Source organism: Grampus griseus (assembly GCF_964374135.1).
Source record: "Grampus griseus genome assembly, chromosome: 3".
Lineage (NCBI taxonomy): Eukaryota > Metazoa > Chordata > Mammalia > Artiodactyla > Delphinidae > Grampus > Grampus griseus.
Window position 1 is genome coordinate 717,553 of NC_139019.1, and position 20,299 is coordinate 737,851.

The window sequence follows — 20,299 nt, forward strand, 5'->3', positions numbered from 1 at the left end:
ATACTCAGTATTTTGTAATAACCTACAAGGGAAAAGAATCTGAAAAAGAAAATATATATGTGTGTGTGTGTGTGTGTGTGTTCACATGTGGGTGAGCTGTACACCCGAAACTAACACGACATTGTAACTCAACTCTACTTGAAAAAAGTAGAAAAAACTCTACATTTGAAAAAAGGCAGGCAAATAAAGACACCTCCAGACGAGCAAAACCTCAGAGAGTTCTCCAAGCTGGAAGCAGCTAGAATAAGGTGCTCAACAGAAGCACAGAAACACAGAACAACCGAAGCATAAGGACCTAGGGAAATGGGCCAGAACGTGACTGCAGAAGCCGGCAACGGCCACGGGGTCAGTGTTTAAACGCGCAAAGCCTTAAACACATCGGTGGGTTAAACACAAGCAATGGCGCCCAAGGAGGGGGGGAGTCCTGGGTTCCTGGGCTGTGTGGAAAGTGCTAATTTCCCCAAACAGGCAGAGGGCAACGCCACCAAGAACAGGAGGACACGTGACTAACCAGCTAACGGGAGACAGCACAAGGGTAAACATACTTGAGACCAAAGAAGGCGGTGGAGGGAGACCCACTGAGGGGGGAGCCCCCGGCCCCTGCATTCGTGACAGAGCCCCACACGGCAGGGTGACAGAGGAAACGAGGAAACACTTCACTCCGACAGAGAGCCTGAGATGCCTCTCTAGCGATAGGACAAGTGGACCAGAAAAACTCCCGAAGCTGTAGAGATAAAGATTTGAACCACGCAGGTAACGAGACGGACCTAACTGACAGATTCCAGAACACGCACCCACCAACCACAGACCCTCATTCTCCCCAAATTCACTAAAACAGTAAGTAAAACAGTAAGCAAAACGGATCACGGTCTGCACCACAGAGCCAATCTCAACTGATTTCAAAGAGTGAAATAACACAGCCACATCCTGGACCCCAGAGACACGTGCAGGAAATCAGCCTGAGAAGTAATGGGGACCCCCAGGTGCCTGCAGCTCAGCAACTCATTCCAAGAAACCCATGTGCTGGAGAAGAAGCCACAGTTGAAGGCAGATAATATTTTGAATTAAATGATAATGAAAATACAGCCTAGCAAAACGTGTGAGAAAATGTGGTCAGCACGGCAGAGCCTGCGAAAACGACAAAGGCAGTGTGGTGGGTCCAACTGGGTCCCCCAAAGACGCGCTGATGCCCTAATACCCAACAGCTGTGAACTTGGCCGTATTGGGAATAGGGTCATTGGAGAGGCAAGTGAGTTAAGGTTAGGTGGTAGGGGTTGGGGTGGCCCTAATCCAGCACAACTGATGTCTGTAAGAGAGATTTGAAGACACCAGAGGAGAGATAACAGGGCAGGAGGTCAAGCGTCCACAGAGGCAGAGGGCAGAGAGATGCAGCCACAAGCCAGAGATACCTGGAGCCCTGGGAGCTGGAGCGGGCAGGAAAGGTCCTCCCAGAGCCTCTGGAGGGAGCGCACGCCTTGATTTAGGACTCGTGGCTTCCAGGCTGTGAGAGGGCACGTTTGTGCTGCTTTAAGCTACCAGTTCGGATCATTCGTTGCAGTAGTTTGAAGCATTTGATACGGATAGTAAGAAGATATCATGGATTCACCTCCAGGATCCCCAGCGGTGGGAAAGGGGTGGCCTCCAGGTGCCCGGCCGGCATTGGCCGCCTCCACCCCAAATGCCACTGGCCTCGATCCAGGGCCGGGCCAGGGCCTCCGAAACTGCCACGGAATAAACATGAGAGCACCCAGGAGTCATTGTCTTGGGGGAAAGTTACAGCCTGACTCTGGTGGGGTATAACTGACATGATTAAATTGGAAGGAAATAAAAGATCCCGGCTGGGATTACATTCACAAATGCCAGACAGCCCGCTTCCACGGCGCTGCATTATTCCTCTGCCCCGAAACCAGGTGATTCAGAAGGAGAAGACGTCTGGCTGTCGTCAGAGGCTGGGAATCTGTGCTGCGCCCTGTCACCCGACTCCTGGGCCGCGAGCCTGCAGGCGGGGGTCAGCCCACGTGGGAGGGACATCCACGCCAGGGCAGGCCAGGGCACCCGATGCTAGTCTCCCCTGAAAAGGAAAGTTAAAAAGCCCAGGAAGCCTTTGATGTCACCTCCATGACTTTATTTCTGGATGTGGTTCAGAAAATAGGGTGAAAATCACCGAAAATGGCACCTGTTTGGTCTACACAAGGCTAGTGACCTTCTGCTGCCCATCGAGGTGGCAGCTTCAGCAGCTCCAGGACCCTCCAGAGGCCACGGCACTGACTTCTGCCCGGTGCCCTCGCGTCGACAGCAGGAGGAAGGGGAGAGGCTTCCGCCCGTCCCTGGACCTGCAGCCTCGGACACACCTGGACGGGCACCAGTAGGGAACCCTGGGCTTCCAGGCCGCCTGGGGCGGAGGGGAGGCAGAGGATGAGGGCCACCAGAGGCGACAGGGGAGGGGGCCGGGAGGGGACACGGCCCAGCCTGGCATGGGGGAGGCGGAGCTGCTTCCTCTCACCAAGGGGAACCCCTAGGCCAGTCTGAGGGGTGCAGGCCAGGGAGCCAGATGGCGGGGGCCAGGGGCCTGTAGGCATCTGTCCAGGGAGGGTGGTCTGGGGGCCGGGGGCGGGGGAGACACCCTGAGACGAGCTGGGGGGTTGGCAGGAAGGGGAGGGCCCAGGAGTAAGTAAGGATGGGAGGTGGGACTGCAGCCTTCGGTATCTCCTCCCCAGACCCCCGGCCTCCTGCAGGATCTGAGAGGAGCCAGGGAGAGCGGAGGTTGGCCCGCGGCCCAAGGAGACCCGAGGACAAGGCAGCTCCCAAGGAAACAGGCTGGGGCAGCAGGACCAGGTGTGACTCGGAGCCCCCGTCCACGCGGTCCTCCCCGACCCTTACCGGCTGTCCCGTTACTCGCCCGACGGTCACCTGGAGGCCCGGGGCCTGGACGCCGCCCTCGGCGCTGGAGCCCCGCTGCAGGGCTGAGGAGGAGGCCGATGTCGGCTCCACATGTGGAAGGTTCTGGAAACTCACGACCCCCCTCGCCAGCCTCGGGACACACACAGCCCCAGACGGCCACCCCACTTGTCGGTGGTCACCCTGGGCCCTGAGGACAGCAGAGGCGGCCAGTCCAGGGTCCCCACCCCTGCTCCGTGTTGGGGACCTTCCCTGCCCTCTCTCACCTCGCCGTCCTCACCCGTAACCAGGTGCCGCCGGGGGCCGCCACCCTCAGCCCCACGTCCCCTCTGGGCGGGTGGCAGCTGAGCTGGGCCCCGGCCGGACTCCGGCCCTGAGCAGCGGCCAGGCCTCCTGGGCACTGGGCGCAGCTTCCCAAGAGCGACGGTGGAGATTTAGGGAGAACGGTGTGCTGGCTCCGTCCACTCAGCCTGCTGTGCTGACCTGCCTCTGCTCTTTCCCTGCTCTTCCCGGAGACGCCGTCCACTCTCCAGACTCTGCCCCTTGGGCATCTCCCCAGTCCCCGAGGTTGTCCCGCCGCCCCCTCCCCTGCCGTCTCCTCCGCCAGTTCAGGTCCCTCCCGCCAAGCGTGGTCCCGGCCTCCTTCCCACCAGGGCCTGGGGGCACCACCACGTCCTAAAATCACTCTAGGGTCAGAGACAAGACGGCAGAGCAGAGGGACCTCAGCCGTGAGCACAGCAAACTCACAAGTAACCGCTGAACGACGTCAGCAAAGAGGACTGGGTCAGCCGGAAACCATACTCCACGTCCAAAGACACAAGGATGAGAGCCAGCGAGACGGTGGGAAGGGCGCACGAGCGATACGACAGATGCCATACCCGGGGGTGGGGGGACCTGCAAACCAGAGAATAATGACGCCGCAGGGCTGCCCCACAGGAGTGAGAGTTCCCAGCCGCAGGTCAGGCTCCCCAGCCCGGGCTCTGGCAACGGGAGGAGGAACCCCCCGAGCATCGGGCTGCGACGCCGGCGGGGCTCGACTGCAGGAGCTGCGCGGAACTGGGAGAAGCAGAGTCGGCTCGCGCAGGGCGCACCCGGGCCTCGTACGCACCGGGCCTGACCAGCCTGCGGGTCTCGGAGGGTCTCCCGGGGAGGCGGGCTCAGGGGTGGCTGCAGCCCTCTCTGAATCGCTCTGGGACGACGTCCATGGTCACAGGGCACCGATGGGGGTTGCCGGTAAACACACGGCGCCCGGTCAAATTCAAATTTCCAGTCAATACTGGTTTTTTGGTACGTGTGTCCCACACGTTGCTCGCCCTAAGAATTATTTGTATGTATCTGGAGCTTGAACGTAACGGTGCCCGTGCCACGGGCTGGGCCTGCCTGCCCTGCCCGGGTGAGGGTGGAGGTGCGGATGGGCAAAGCTGGCCCCGCCGCTGAGGTGTGGCAGCCTCGGCCTCGAGGTCTCCGGACCTGAGCGGAAGATTCTCCAGTGGCCGGGGACTTGGCCCGCAGGCCCCCCGGGGGGACGATTAGGCCAGAGGAGTCCAGCAGTTAGGGGCGTATTTTCATCTCTTTCGTAGGGGACGGGACCTTGCAGCCGGGGTTGGGGGCCGGGGGTCGGGGGGCGTCCCAGTAAGTGCCTCCCGGCAGCAGACCCGGCCGCGCCGGGGGTCATCACTGACCAGTGTCTACACAGTGGCATCCCCCAGAGAGCGGGGGTGGGCAGGAGGCTAGAGGGGCCTCCTGGAGAGGCTCCTGCTTCCGACTGGACTGTCAGGCTTCCTCAAAGAAGTCAGAGACTGGGGGCTCGGCTGCTACGCTAGTCACCTCCCCGGGTACCTCAGGTAGCCGAGATACGTCCAGACCACGAGGCAGCGACCGTGTGACAGGCAGGCAGAGGCAGTGCCCCGCCCCCCGCCTTCAGGTGCGCGTGCGCAGCAGGGAGAGCGGCTCGGCCGGGCACCGCGGCTGCTCTCGGGACAGCCCGCCAGAGCCCGTCGAACGTAATGGTGCCGCGGCCCTGAGCGAGCCACAGCGCTGGTCCCCAGGTAGCCCCAGCTTCCTGACCTGGGGCAGCACACGTCCCCAGCGGGTTAGGAAACCTCAACGCCCGTTAGGGTGGCTGTTATCAAGCAAACAGGCTAACAGGCGAGGACGCTGAGAAGCGGGAGCCCCCGCACGCTCTTGGAGGGAACGTGAGGCGGTGCAGCCGTCCTGGAAAACGGAACGGAGGCTCCTCCAAAGATTAAGCGGAGCTACCGTGTGGCCCAGCAATTCCACTCCCGGCACCGACCCAAAGACCTGAAAGCAGGGTCTCGAGAGATGTACGTCCACCCAAGTTCACGGCAGCATATTCACAATAGCCAAGAGGTGGAGGCAGCCCAAGTGTCCATCAGCAGATGAAGGGTAAACACACGGTGGTCCGTTCACACAGCGGAACGTTATTCAGCCTTAGAAAGGAAGGCAACTCCCACACAGGCTTCCAGCACGGATGGACCTTGAGGACAGACATTATGCTCAGTGAGCTCCACCAGTCACAGAAGGACAGATCCTGTAGGATTCCACTCACGTAAGGGACCCAGAGGAGTCAGATTCCTGGAGACAGAGGAGGACGGCGGGGCCGGGGGCCGGGGGAGGGGGAGGAGGAGCTAGTGTTCAACGGGTGCACAGGATCGGCTTAGGAAGATGAGAAAGTTCTGGAGAGGATGGTGGTGATGGCTGCACAGCAATGTGGGTGTGCTCAACAGCAGTGCCAGCACTGGCCCAGTCTCCCGCTCACCGCAGGCATCCTTCCTGGCCCCTGCTGGACGCGCACTGCTGCCCAGGGCCAGGAGATGAGTGGGTCCTTGAGGGGGTGGGGAAGGCAGGCCAAGCTTCCCAGCTGGACATCAGGGTGTGGGGCTGTGCCCCTGGGGCAGGTGTGGGACCCCTGGGGCAGCGGTGAGCCGGGGGTGGCCGGGAGGGGAGCCTGGAGAGAGGAACAGCGGGGTCTGGACAACAGAATGGGCACCGGCAGAGCTGGACGGCCTCCAGTGCCTGCCCTGCCCAGCCCCAGGACTGGAGGGAAGACGAGGGCAAAGGGCACCTGTGTCTGGGGTGTGTTTCCACTACCTCGGCGAACCCGCAGGGGAAAAGGAAGGATCCTTCTCCAGACCCGCAGGCCTCCGCGAGATGCCGAGGGCGTCTGGGATTGTAGGACCATGACCGTGACCGTGGCCGTGGCCGGGGCTGTGACCGCAGCCGTGCCCGCAGCCGTGCCCACAGCCGTGGCCGGGGCTGTGACTGGAGCTGTGACCGGGGCTGTGACCACGCCCGGCCGGGTGAAATCAGCTCCTCACACCCTCCCAGGGGCCTGTGTGGGGACCGAGCTGCTCTGCCGGTTACACCGCGGGTGACTCATGACTCAGCATCCGTGGGGACTTTTCCTCGGAACAGAATCGCACCCTCCTATCGCAAGGAGGCCAGGGACCTGGGAGAGAGGCGATCAAGGCCCAGAGAGTGAAAGAGAAAGCGGTCGACACGGGCCGCCTGGCCAGCTCACAGGTCGGGGGTGTGAATTCTCCAAGCCGGCGGCCGGCCTGGCTCCCTCCAGTTGCTGTTTGGCGGGTCTGCCGTGGAGGCTGACACCTGCGTCCCCAGGCCCAGGCCTCACCCTTCAAGTCACGCCCGGGTGCCTGCAGCTGCAGGGACTTTGTTCCGGACTAAGTGCCTCTCGGTGAGCCCCACCACCCGGCTGGCAACTCTCCCTTGGCCATCACGAGGTTCCAGCTCCCCTGTGTCCACCCCACACAGGCAGGGCCACGTGTTCCCCTCCGGAAACCTAAAAACGTGCCAACAGCCGGAACATTCGAGTCCCGCTCCGCACGCAGCCCCGTCACCTGCCCCAGAGACACCGAGCGCACGGCAGCCGGACCACAGGTGACCACGGCTCCTCGGCCCACGACCTCTGCAGCCACCAGCCCAGAAGCCGAACTGCAGCCTCGGCAGCGACGGGCCCCGGTCAGCACCAGTCTTCTTCCAGCTCAGGACCGACCACAGAGGCTCAGCGCTCCCCTCACCAAGCTTGTGGGACGCCACCTTCCAGCCCCCCTCGGCCTCCCTGGGCCACGGCCCCTGTCAGGGCACCCGTGCCCGCTCTCGGCTGGGATGCTCTCCCCCGCGCCCGCCTGGGGTTTTCTGCCGAACAAGGGATTGGCGGGGCCGCCCCCTCACCCTGTGAGCTCAGCAGGTCTTCACTCACATCCACAGCCCCATCCTGGAGCCGGCACTGCCCCAGGGCCTTTGCACTTGGCAGCCAAGGACACATCTTCCTGGAAGTGGCCCTTGCAGCTGAGGCCCCCCTTCTCACCCCAGAGCATCATCAGAACCCACGGTCAGGACGGAGCGGGGAGACGGCCGGGCACCGACATCTGAGCTGTGCCCGCGGCAGTCAGATCAGGGCCCCGCACGCGGTAGGCAATCCATCCCCCCGGCCCCGCTTCTGAGACCAGGGACGTTTTGCACCCCCACTTCGCGACCTGCCTTTAGGTTGGGGATAATCGCCAGGTTGAAGCTTATGACGCCCGGGCAGGTGCCGCTCCGGGAGAAACCACTGGCCTCCACGGGGCAACCCCACTGTGCTGGGCGGCTCTGGGGCCTCAGCCAGTCCGAGGTCCGCCTGCCACCCTCACTCCCTGTGCTCGGGCCACCAGCGGCCTCTGCCGGGCCCCACACCCTCCCGGCCTCTGAAGCCAGTGAAGGTGCCCCCCCGGGGTCAACCAGGCTTTACCTGGACAACGCAGGGCCCCTCTGAGGCTGCTTGCGGCGGGGCCGCTCCCTCCGGGGGTTGCACTGATTCGAGGGCCTTCCGGTGGGGAGGGCTCGCCCACAGGCATCCCGTCACCCATGAGAGGCGCCAGTCGGCACCACCGCGAGTGGTGGGACTGCCATCAGCAAGCCCTGCGAGCGCCCTTTGCCGTCAAATAAGAGTGAGTGAGAACGAGGCGCCCACTGCCCCACCCAGGCACCACCTCCCCGCTTGGGCAGACGGCACCCGCGGGTCCTCACCCAGCTCCTCTCGCGCACGCGCTCCGTGCCAAGGATGCTGCGGTGGCCTCAGCCTGGGGCGGCGCCCTCCGCATCCCCAGGACCGTTGTCCCGTCTGCCCCTGACATCATCACTGGCAACCCTGGAGCCGCCCCCGTGCTGCCGCAGCAGCGGGCGGGCGGGCGGGCGAGACACTCGCCCCACAGGTTCCGGGTCACGACCAGCTTCCGCGCAGAGCGAGTCTGTTCCCAAATGTGAACCAACTTCACGCCGCCCGCGGTCACCGCCGGGACAGGACACAGCGGCCAGGGACGGACACGGCCCCGCTGAATTCCAGGGGACACCTTTGTCCCTGCAAGCCGGCAGCTGATGCGAGAACACTCACGGCCTGTGCTCGGTGCCGCGTCCCCGTGGACACCGTGAGGGGCGCTCGGCCGAGGCGCCGGGGGGGGACCCCTGGGTCTGAACAAGGGTCTGCGTGGGAGGGCGCTTTGGCCACGGGGAGCCGGTGGGGGTCCCTCCTGCAGGGCTGCTCTGAAGGCTGCGGATCACCGAGTGGCACTGGGGGTGGCGAGGCTGCAGGGCACCGGTTGGGGGTGGCGCTCCGCCACTCGCCAGGTCGCAGCCTCTGTGAGCTCCTCGGGTCACCCCTCAGTCCCGCTCTCTCACTGTCCAGCCCACCGGCTCCAGGACACAACGATCCCCTCCCACTGGTTCCAGGGCCGCTTGGGAGCGGGTCCAGCCCCCTCCTCCTGGTGTAAGCAGACAGTGGGAGTCCCTGAAGACAGAGAACCAGGCACGGCTTCCTTGACCTCAGAGAAGATGTTTTTTGGCCTAAGCCACTTCGTCACTGAAGCCTGGCCACAGTGCCTGCCCTTGGACAGGTCTCGGTAATCAGTGACCTTTAGGGAAGTGAGGGAACGTCGGAACAAACGACAGTAGTCAAGGAACAGGAGTTCAAGGAACGCCAGTTCCGTTCATCCCTAGTTCCTCCTCGAGGGACGTACACCACAGCCTGATCCAGCCTCTGAGTGGTCCTGCAGGAACTGCGGCCCCCACCCAGCGGAGGAGGGACAGCGTGATGATGCGGACCCGCCCGACTTCAATACCTGCCCCAGCTCTGTGCTGATCTCTCCTCTGCTCAAGCCCCTTCCGGGAAATGCATGTCCCGTTCACTTGAAACTGCCCCAATCTTGCTTTTCGGGGAGACCCTGCTTTGGGGAAGATCCCGGGTGTTCTCCTTATTGCCGCAAGCAGTAACACATCCTTCCTCTCCCGCCCTCTGGCTTGGTTGTGCCTTTGGGCTCAGCACCCACCAAGAGGCGGACCCGGTTTTGGGGTAACACTGGGGCCGCCTCAGGAAGCCCTGTGAGCCCCAGGGAAGGCGGGTCCGTGGTTCTCGGGGAGGATGTGCAGGGCTCCTGGGCTGCAGGGTGGGCGCTCCAGGACGGGCTGTGGGTGCAGGCTGGGGCCTGCTGCCCCCTGGCTCCCCCTCCAGCTCTGTAGATGCAGACGGTGGCGCTGCCCGCAGGCCAAACCAGGTGCCCAGAGCAGCGAACGGAAGACCCCCGGATGGCGGCCACACGAAGCCACGACGATGCCACACGGCGGGGCTGCCCTCGGAAGTCTGGGGAGGCAGGCGCAGGCGTTGTGCCTAGTCTCCTCTGCACCCAGGGGGCTCAGGGAGCCCCAGAGACACCTCCAGGCAAACCCATCTGGCCCCCAGTGGCACCGCTCAAGAGCCCGTGTGAGGGTCCTGCAGCTGCTGTGACCCGGAACCAGGAGCCGGTGGCTTAACTCAGAAACGTCGGCTCCCGGCTCCGGGGCTGGAAGTCTGATGGCGCGGTGTCGCAGACTGCTCCCTCCAGAGGCTCTGGGGGAGGGTCCTTCCCGCCTCGTCCAGCTTCTGAGGCTCCAGGCGGTCCTGGGCTCGTGGCCGCGTCCCTCCAGCCTGTGCCTCCGTCTTCACGTGGCCTCTCTTCTGTGGGCCTGTCTCTTCCCCTCTGTGTCTCTTAAGGACACATGTCTTGGATTCAGGGCCCTCGGGTAACCCAGGATGACCTCATCTCCAGACCCTTAATCACATCTGCAAAGACCCTTTTCCCGGTAAGGTCCCATCACAGGAACCGGGGGTCAGGGCAAAGGACACATCTTTTGGGATCACCATTCGGCCCACTAATAGCCTCAGAACCGGGTCCCACACACATGCCCAGAGCAGGGGCTGAGGGCCGTGCACGCAGGGTGGGCAGTGCAGAAAGCAGCGAGTGCCCTGAGCCCCCGGCCCCCCCGTGGGGGGCACAGCCCGGCAGAGACTTGGGGGCAGTGAGGCCTGGCCCGCCCAGCAGACAAGGCTCTCTGACACGTGGTCCCAGACGGGCGGAGAGGCCTCGCTGGACCCCTGGGCAGCCAGGCTCCGCATCCGCGACCTGAGTCCCCCACCGCGGGTCTGCTCATCTTACGTGCATCCGTGAGCGCCCCTCCCCGTCGTCCCAGCCCCCCACGTTCTGAGGCCCTCACGATCTGCCCTTAAAGCGCGTTTCCAGGACCCCCTGAGTGCCCATGCTTCCGGCCACCAGGCCCGGGAAGTGCGCAGCTAAGACCTCTGGCCACAGACGCGCCGCGGCCCCCGGCACATCCTCGTCTCAATTCATCGTAGGCAGCGGGCACAGACACCTCAGCCCAGCGTTTCAGACCGAGGTGTGATCGGGGCTTCCCTGCAGCGGTCGGCGCCCCGAGGCAGCCACCCTCAGCAGACCCGTGGCAACACTGCTCTCGTCAGGGGCGCCGTGAGGACCTGCAGGCACTACGCGCGTCGGACGGCGAAACCCTGCAGGGCGGCAAGGACCAGGCAGGTTTGAAGGTCGGGACCCCGCAGAGGGCGTGCGGTGGGCAGGTGCCCACGCCCTGCAGGCCACCACAGGGACCTTGTCCACCGGAGGCAGGGGTCTCGCCTTGTGCCATCTGCTCGGGGGAGCACCAGGCGCTCAGGACCTGCAGCCCCTGCCCAGGTAGGGGAGCCGTGGCCTGTGCGGCGCGGGCAGCCTGGCGGCAGCCGGCTCCACCCGTGCTGTGGCCCAGGGGCCCCTGAGGTCCCGGGGGCAAACGCTGACCGCTCTCTGAACACGGGCACATCTGTGTCTGGTCCCCTCGGCTCTCTAACACCCCAGGCCAGTGGACACAGGTGGGTGGGACGGAGGTGGGCTGCTGGCCTCACCTGCCAGCTTCACGGCCCCTCCCGCCCCCCCCCAGGGAGGTGGCCTTTGGTAACAGGGGATGAGGGCTCAGCGGCTGCCCAGTGTGCCCGGCACGGCCTTGGCCTTTGCTCGTAAGCACGGTACCGCCTGCTCTGCTCAGTCTAATCCAGGCGGAAGGAGCGCTCGGGTTTCCAGGCGACAAGAACAGGAGCCCGGCCCGGGGGAGGGCTCAGGTGGCCGGCAGGGGGCGGGGCCCGGGTCGGCAAGGAGGCTGAGCTGAGACAGGCCCGCCTACGGGGACGGAGGCCGCGACCCGCTCACGCGTAACGAGCACCTGTGTCCTCCTGCGGTCGTCCCTCTGCGCGCGTCTGTGTCCTGAGCTCCTCTTGTAGGGACGGGTGCGACGAGCGCCACTCTAGTGACCTCCTCTACCTTAATTGCCTGTTTACAGGCCCGTCTCCAAAGACAGTCACATTCTGAGGTCCTGGGGCTCAGGGCTCCGATAGAAGAATGTTGGGGACACAAGCCGGTCCGCAGCACGGCCGTCACGGTGTCACAGCCTCACAGTGTCACGATGTCACGGTGTCACAGCTGCCCCTGGTCCACCACCTGTCATCTCCTGGACAGAAGCCCCGAGGTCCCGGGGTTCTGTTTTCTCCTTTGCTGTGTCCCCAGCTCCTGGACTGTCTGACTCAGCAGCTGCTAAGCACACGTGGTCAGTTAAGCTTAAATTTAAATTAATTAAAAAATTTAAAAGTTAAATCCAGCTCCTGGGTTGCACTGGCTGCATTTCAAGCGGTCAGTGGGCACCTGTGGCCAATGGCCGCCGTACGGACAGCACAGACGTTCTGTAGGACACCTCCGCCCAGGGTACAGGGCTCACAGGAATGAATGAATGAACGCACGCCAGCATGGCCTCCCGTGCCACGCGGTGAGAGAGAAATGAACGTTCACTGTGTCGAAGCCACTGTAACTCGGAGACCCAAGTCCCATCCCGTGAGGCGAGTCGGAAGCGCTCAGGGGTCAAGGGCTGTGGTCACCACCTGGAACGACGGCCACTCCCTGCAGACCCGGGAGCTGGGCACGGCCTCTGTCGTGGCCCCGGGGCCTCGGGGCCGAGCCTCACCCCAGCCACACTCGGCCACAGTCACGCTGCTCTGCCTCTGGGCCCTGCGGGGCCGGCCACCCTCCCGGTGGACAGGGCCACCCCACAGAGACCTGGACTGACCCGGTCCCTACACGCTCCACGGGCCGGAGCGGCACAGGGCTGCAAACCCTGGTGACCTTCCTAACGGAGGAGGAAAGCGTGCTCTCCCCCCTTCTCCCCAACCCCCTCCTTCTCTGTCTGCATCTCTCTGTCTCTGTCTCTCTCTCTGCCCCCCTCCCCCAGGCTGAACTTACTGCCCAGAAAACCTGGCAGTGAGCTGCCCGCTGACCCGCCCCGGGCCACTGGCCATGTGGTACCACCCCACGGGGCCCATCCCCCCACACCCCCACTCTCCTGGTGGCCCCCGCTCTCCACGGGGCCCATCCCTCCACCCCCGCACTCTCCTGGTGGACCCCGCTCTCCAGGCAGCGTGTGTGGAGCTCAGGGCAGACAAACGCAGCTGGACAACCAGAGAAGAAAACGGACTTTACTCCCCCGTTCCCACCGCAGCGTGGGTGCCGGGTCCTGAGCGCTGGCGGAGGCCAGCAGGGGCTGAGGAGGGCGCGGTCCTGTGCATCAGGAGACGCAGTTCCCCTGAGGGAGGCCCTGTGTGTGCCCCGCCTGCCCCGGAGCCTCCAGCACCCCCGGCAGTCCCCCTGGAAGGCGGTCGTCCCCACAGCCCCGGAGGTGAGCCCGCCCATGGAGCTCCGGAACGTCCCAAGCATCCCTCCCCAAAAAGCTGGAGATGCTCTGAGCCGTGTGGAGTGTGAACCTCCCCGACTCTTCTTGGGTCCCGCCCCGCTCTCCCACCCGAGCTCCAGGCAGGGAGGCAGGGAGGCCGGCGCCACACACCTGCCTCACTCAGAGGCCGCCCGAAAGGACCGGGCGGCCCCACAGAGGTCAGAGGGCGGCTGTATGGCGGGAGGGGAAGGCTGCCTGGACCAGTGGGCTCTGAGCCCCTCGCAAGGGCCTCGCCGCCACACACATGTGCACACACGGACACTCGTGCACACAGAGACACAGGAGCACATAGACACACATGCACGCGCACGCACGCACACACACACGCACGCTCCCTGCCCGTGGTCAAGACACAGCACACACGTCAACCCAGGGCACCGCCCGCCTGCTGGGTCTCACCTCGCGTGTGGCCCCTCCAGGGCACGAAGCCGGGACTGGAGCCCCCCAGGCCGACTCTGAGCAGGGAGGCTCACCGCGCCCCGAGCGGGCAGCAGCGTCTCCCCGTCGCTGGGCAGAGGACCCACAACCGCTGAGGCCGCGAGAAAGGACCCCGAGGCCGAGAGCCCCAGGGCGCCCAGCACCCAGCACCCACCCTTCCTTCCACCAGAGATCTGGCCGCCCGCCCTGTCTGTGGTTGGGGACCGCCAGCGGGAGAGGGAGGGGGACTGCGGTCTGTGCCGCCTGCTGAGGGCGGCCCTGGAGCTAACAGGGGCCAGTCTGCAGAGACCCCCGGGCGTCCGGGGGAGGGGGCGGAGGCGCCTGACGGGACGCCCTTCTGTTCCCGCTGGGTGACCGAGCCCCATGGGGAGCCGGTCAGGGGTGGCAGTGTGGCCCGGGGCGTCCTGACCTGTCGCCCCCCTCCGCTGCCAGGACCAGGAAGGGCCACACAGGAGGTCACTTGAAACAGGAAGGTCCCTGGACAAACACACGCTGGTAAGAGGCCTGGCCTCGCACCCTGCAGAGAGTAATTTCGATTAAAAAGGACCACTCCTGGGAGAGCCTGCATGGTGTGAATTGATTTAATCAACGTGGCCTCTCCCGGAAGACAAAAGGCCAGGGCTCCGTGGGAGGAACGGGGCCTGGGGGAGAATTGAGTTTTCCTCTCAGCCCAGCCCTTCTCTCCTGTTTGCGTTTTTTGGGTATTTTTTTGTATTATGGTAAAATATATATGGCAGAAAACTACATTTTCAGCCATTTAAAAGCACACAGCTCAGCAGCACTGAGTACACTCATGTGGTCGTGCGACCATTGCCACCATCATCTCTAGAACTTCATCTTCCCAGACGTCTGTCCTCATTTGACACTGACCTCCGCTCCCTCTGCTCCAGCCCCTGCCCCCACCATCCTACTCTGTCTGTCTCTATGGACTTGGTGCTCGGGGGACCTCACCTAAGCAAAACCCTACAAGGTCTGTCCTTTGGAGCCTGGCTTAATTCACTGAGCATGATGTCCTCAGGGTTCACCCATGCTGCAGCAGGTGTCAGATCGTCCCTCCCGTTTAAGGCTGAACCCCATCCCATCGCACGTAGAGACCACGTTCTGTGGACGCACGCACGCATCCGTCGACAGACACCCGGGCTGTTTCCACAGGGCTGCTGTGAACACGGTGCACAGGCGTCTGTCCAAGCCCCCGCTTTCAGTTCCTTTGGGTGCGCCCCCAGGAGTGGAGCCTCTGAGTCAGGTGGTAATCCTATGTTTAATTTTTGGAGGAATCGCCAAATTGTTCTCCACAGGGGCTGCAGCATCTTCTATTCCCATCCGCAGCGCACGGGCGTTGCTATTTCTGCATATCCTCAGCAACGCTTGGTATTTTCTTATAATAGCCATTCAAATGGTAGCTGGTTGTGGTCTTCATTTGTGTTTCCCTGGTGACCAGTGATGTCAAGCAACTTTCCACATTCTTACTGGCCATTCGTATGTCTTCTGTGGAGAAACGTCTATTCGAGACCTTTGCCCATTTTCTAACCGGTTGGATTTGTTGTTGTTGAGTTGTGGGAGCTCTTTATATATTCTGGATACTAATCCCTTATCAGACAAGTGAGTTACAAAGGTTTCCTCCCAAGTGTGGGCTGTCTTTTGACAGTTGCGTTTTTCAACCCTGTGTTTGTAGTTACCTTTTTACCGCCCCCCGCCGCAACATACTGGTCCAGTAGCCAGCACTGTGGACACACATCGAGAACTCCAGCCTGAGCCCATGTTTGCAGGCACAGCCCTGCTCATGGGGACAGAGGCCGGGTGGGAGGAGGCGAGGGCAGGGCATCTGGGGGCCAGGCGGGTAGCACAGGGCAGCAGGGCAGCAGGAAGGCAGTCCTGGCAGCGGGGCAGCTGCAGGGGCCCCCCTCTGTGGAGCTGACCTGTCCTCGCAGCCTCCGGTGGGTGAAGGACATCTGCGGTAGCCGCCCGAACACGACACCTCGTGTTTGTTTCCGGTGTGCACTGGCCACGTGCACGACGGGCAGTGTGGATGCTGGGAGCCAGGCTCACCCAGGCGTCAGGGGCCGAGGCCCTGCCCCACTGCCTGTCACACTGGGCCCGGACTCTCTCATTGGGGTATTAAAGCTTCTATTTAAAGAAAAGTTTGATGCGTAAAGGGAGCTGGTGCCTCAAAACCCATGACGCCTCACCCCCTCCTCCCTGGAAGAGACCTGAGCTGAACGTTCGTTAGCAAAGAAGAGAAGCGAGGGACGTGCCTTGGGGCGGTTTAAGCCGCAGCAGGGATCCCTGGGCGGGAGCCCTTCGGCCGGCCGCTGAGCCACAAGCCTGCGAGCCTCTGCTCCTTCCCTCCGCGCTTACACATTGACCGGCGGCTGCGCTCTGGGAAATCCTGAAGCCGCAGGGGATGGAGCGTGCCTGGCGGGGCTGGGCCGCCACCGCCCAGACGGCTGCTGCGCTCCCTCCCGAAGGGAAGCTCCGATGCAGCCAGAGAAACAGGACGCTTCCCTGAAACGCACCTCGAGCAGAGACTACGGCCGACGCCCTGGATGAAGGCGTGACCCACATGTGCAGCCGTGTGAAGGCACACACGCACCGTCAGGGCGGGAGGTGGGCTCTCCCCGGGTCCACGCCCGGCACGGGGCCCGTCACAGAGGGTGACAGGGGAGCAGCTCCCCACGGACAGAAGTGTCGGGGCCAGGGCCTCCCTTCTGGCGCCTGGCAGAGGGGGGACAGCGGGCGGAACCTGAGGTTGGCTCTGGGCCTCGTCCCCTTCATGTCACCGGGTCCCCCGGGTCCCAACTCATGAAGGAGCTTTGTCCTCCAAGTTTGGGCCCCTGCACTGGAGGCGTCGGGTCCTCAATTGTTCTCCAGCCGGAGCAGTTCCCAAGGCTCAGTGGTCAACTCTTCATCCCCTGATCAGTGAACAGCCAAAACACACACACACACACACACACACACACACACACACACAAGGACACACAAGGACACACACACAAGGACACACATACAGACACACAGACAGTACACACAGACACACACAGACACCACGAAGCACACTCCCTCCAGTTCAGAGCGAGAAGCCTGCACTACAACCCTCCGGGCATAACCCTGCGGGTCTGCAGGACTCCGGCCCCACCAGCATAACAGCCCCAGCTTCAGAAGGACCAGAAGGGCCAACCCAAATCCGACCCGGTGGAAACCGGCCTGTACCAGGGCAGGATGGGGGCGGGAGGCACCGGGGCGAGGGCCCCTGGCCAGCACCCCCTCACCCCGCCTCTCCGAGAGCCCAGACGCAGGGCAGGCCCACAGAGGCAGCTGAGCTCCCTGGAGCCCCTCAGCCTCAGGCCCCTGTCTCCCCCGACCCCAGGCCTGCAGACCTGCCCCGCTGACGTCGGGACTGGGACGTGGGGCCCGGACCAGGCAGGACAGAGGCTCCTAAGGCCCGTGCCCATGCCGCGGGCGCTGCTGGGAACCCTGGCAGAGGGCCTGCTGTGTCCACAACCCCCTCCTCCCCGGGCAGCTGTGGGCTGACCAGACCGGGGGCCTCAGCTCCTGCCACCCAGAGGGACGGGCCGGCTGGTCCTCGTGTTCCCTTGGCCAGTGCAGTGCAGACAGCCTCCCGCAGGCCCCGTCAGCCCAGGCGGAGACTCCCTCCCAGACGGGCCCCACGGAAGTGACAGGCTGCTGCCCACTGGCTCTGAGCCACAGCGCGGGGCCTCGGCCCTCGCTTCCAGAACCTTCCACTCAGAGTCTCTTTCAGCTGCGGCCTGCCCCAGGCCACGCAGACATGGAGGTGGCCGAGGGGAATCTGGCCCTGGGGAGCCAAGCTGACCTCTGAGAGGTGTGGGCCTCTGGGTGCGGGGCCCATGGGAGAAGGGGGGGATCTGGAACCCTTGTCGATCCTACCGAAAGAACTGCGCTGGCGTCTCTGCCCAGCATCCCTTCCCCGGGGAGGGGGGAGGACTGGTTCCCCACTCACTCCCAGGTCCTCCCAGACCATCTGTGACACTGCTCGTCCCCCGAGGCTGGGCCGCTCCTGGGAGGAGGCTGTGCGGTCGCCTCACCTGCCCAACTGCCCTCCAGCCCTGCGCGCTCGGCCAAGTCGGTGACCAGACCCGCGGGAGGCCCCCTCCGGGTCGTGAGCAGCCAAGAGGCCGGGGAGGGCTACTGACAGCCTCAGCCTGTGCGCCGAGAGGCCGGGTGTCTCCCGAGGATGGAAGCCCCCGCCCCGTCACCCAGCGCACACCTGCCAGTGAAGGGCAGTTCAGCACAGTGCCTCCACTCCACTTCCGGGCTCTGGCCCAAGGTGTGCCAACAGCCCGCATCCCCGTTCTTAAACTTCGCCAACGTTGTCTTAATAGCAGCGTCAAACAGTAGGTCCTTTGTCCTCACGTAGTGGGAATGACAGAAAATCACTTGACTGGTCCTCGGCTGGCACTGTGCCCTGTAACTCCTGCACCACTGGAGCCCAGCTGTCCTTGGCCGGGCGGCCGGGCAGTGGCCGCGGGCTCAGCACAGTTTCCACACCCGAGGGCCGGACCGGGGAACGGGTGGGGTCCCCCGGCCCTGAGCGTCAGCAGGGGAGGGAGGGGCAGGGGGGAGGGAAGCCTGAGCTCCGACAGCCGCCCCACGAGAAGAGGTGTGTGGGTGTGGGGGGAGTCCTAGGGCGGGGGGCTCCCCGTTCTCCCACCTGCATCGTCAAGGACTCGGGGTGATGCCCTCCTTACACGTCAGCGTGAGGATGAAGACAGCAAGAGCCCGGCAGGGGGCGTCCCCAGCGGCTCAGGCCAGTGTACTGGGCACCGAGGGCGGGCAAAGCGGCGGGGCCAGAAAGGGCAATGAGGTGCAAGGAGGGCCTGGAGGGTCGGCCTGACCCAGGCCCTTCTGGGGTGAGAGCCGCCCTAAGCAGGGTGGCGCCCGCCAGGAGTCCAGCCAAGAGGCAAGGCTGCGGCCCGCGGAGGCCCTGGCTCCTGTGGGGAGGAGGGTGGGGGGCCAGTAAGCCCAGGCTGGGGTCCTGGGGGAGCCTAGACCGGCTCCCTCAGGGTCCAGGAGACCTGGCGCCTCTACGGCTGCCGGCCACTCTCACCGGCACTCACGCTCGGGCTCCCTCTGTCAAGCCACTTACTTCCGTCAGGACAGACCCAATGCTGCACGGCACCCCAGAAGTAACGCACTGCTCTGACTCACGCTCGCCTGCTCACAGGGTTCCTGGGTATGCCGGAGCTGGACAGCCCAGCCCGTCTGGGGAGTGCCCTCCGTGGCGGCTGACTGAGGGCTGCCGTGGGGAGGGTCCCCTCCGCTTCTGGGGTTGAGACCACAGGTCACTCATCAGGTGCCACACGCACCCCTCCTGGAGCCCAAGAAATGGCTCCCGGGGCCAAGAGGGTGACCTGAGAACCAGCAGTGGTGACAAGTGTCCAGTCGCCCCTGACCTAGAGCTCAGAGCAGATCAGACGGGGGCATGTGCCCCACGCCCATCACCCTCCTCAGGGTTCTGGGACCGAAGGTGAGCTGCAGGCAGAAGTTCAGGGATTAAAGGCAGGGGTGGGGGCACCGGGGAAGGACACAGCGAGGGGCTGACGGGAGGGCGGTGCAGTCACACAAGCACATCGACCAGACAGGAGGAACCGGCCACTTCCTCGGCGGTCTCCAAGCCCCCTCCCCACACACACCGGAATGTGACTTGGCCTGGACCCCGCGCTCCAGGAGCAATGAGGTCAGAGGGCGCCAGGGGCTGTCACCAGCCAGTCCCCGCAGACAACCGCCCAGGACTCCAATTCCTGTCCAAGCCCCACCACAGGGCGGCCGCTGATGGGGGGCGTTAGCGCCAAGGTCCCCGGGGAGAGCGCGGAGGACGTGCGGTACCAGATCAACACCAGGTGGACACCAGCTCGACGCCACGCGCGGACCCCAAGGCCAGCGCCTGGGCAGCCCTCCCGCCCGACCACCGGCCACCGCCTGGGACCCACCCGACGCCCGACCCGGCTCCGCGCCCCGACGCGGAGGACGCCGCGCCCCGAGGAGACTGCCCGCACCTACCGTAGCGGCTCGGCTCGCGGCTGTAGTGCAAGATGGGCAGCGCGTCCATCCCCGGCGGCTCCGGGGAGGCTGCGGGGTCCGGATCAGGCCCCCGGCAGGGACTGGAGCTCCGGCTGCCGCCGCCCCCGGGTCTGGGCCCCGCGTCCCCCGCCCCGCCCGCTGCAGGGGTCACCACGAAGCGCTGGGACATGGTGGCCCCAGCGCCAGCCCCAGCCGCCGGTCCGGGCGGGCGCGGCGAAGGCTGCGGGGACGCGGGCGGGGCGGGGCGGGGGACGTGGGCGGGGCGGGGCGGGGCGGGGCGGCGCCGCGGGAGGAGGCAGGATGCACCCGAGCCGTCAGGGACCCGGGAGTGAGCGGGGGCTGTGTGGGCCTTGGGGGTGCCGGGGGCCGGGCGGGGCAGCAGGAGCGCGGCGGGGGGCGAGGGCACCAGGGAAAGCCGTCGGGCAGCGGGCGGAGGCAGTGCCCACCTTCGCCGAGGTCCCCTGCCCCCCGTGAGACACGGAAACCGGATCCGGGAGCCACAATTGTCCCTTCAGAAGAGCGCAGCCTCGGGGACTCCTTACAGGACCTTGGAGACCCCACCCCAGGCGCCAGGGCTCAGCGCCGGGGCCTGGTCTGGGGAGGGACAGGCCAGGGACGCTGGAGATCTGGCTTTGGTGTGGGAAGGTTGACCACCCCAGCGGCAGGCAGTGGCCCGGGGACCACTGAGGATGCCCACTGAAGGCCAGGACCAAAGATTCCAGGGGTGAGTGAGGGTGAAGGCCTCCCACGGGGAGGGTCCCGAGGGAGGGAGCCCTGGACGTTTGGGGGGCATTTCCAC

At 64.6% G+C, this 20,299-nt stretch overlaps 2 long non-coding RNA genes across 2 annotated transcripts; both read left to right on the forward strand.

Moving 5' to 3' along the window:
- Positions 1–6,589: 6,589 nt before the first annotated feature.
- LOC309820118 lies at positions 6,590–7,870 on the forward strand. The gene is made up of 3 exons (XR_014296487.1): positions 6,590–6,897; positions 7,147–7,349; positions 7,769–7,870. It is a non-coding gene; the product is annotated as an uncharacterized lncRNA (long non-coding RNA).
- Positions 7,871–8,593: 723 nt separating this feature from the next.
- On the forward strand, positions 8,594–11,836 carry LOC309820117. Its single transcript, XR_014296486.1, has 3 exons — positions 8,594–10,029; positions 10,580–10,771; positions 11,569–11,836. It is a non-coding gene; the product is annotated as an uncharacterized lncRNA (long non-coding RNA).
- The last annotated feature ends 8,463 nt before the right edge of the window (positions 11,837–20,299 follow it).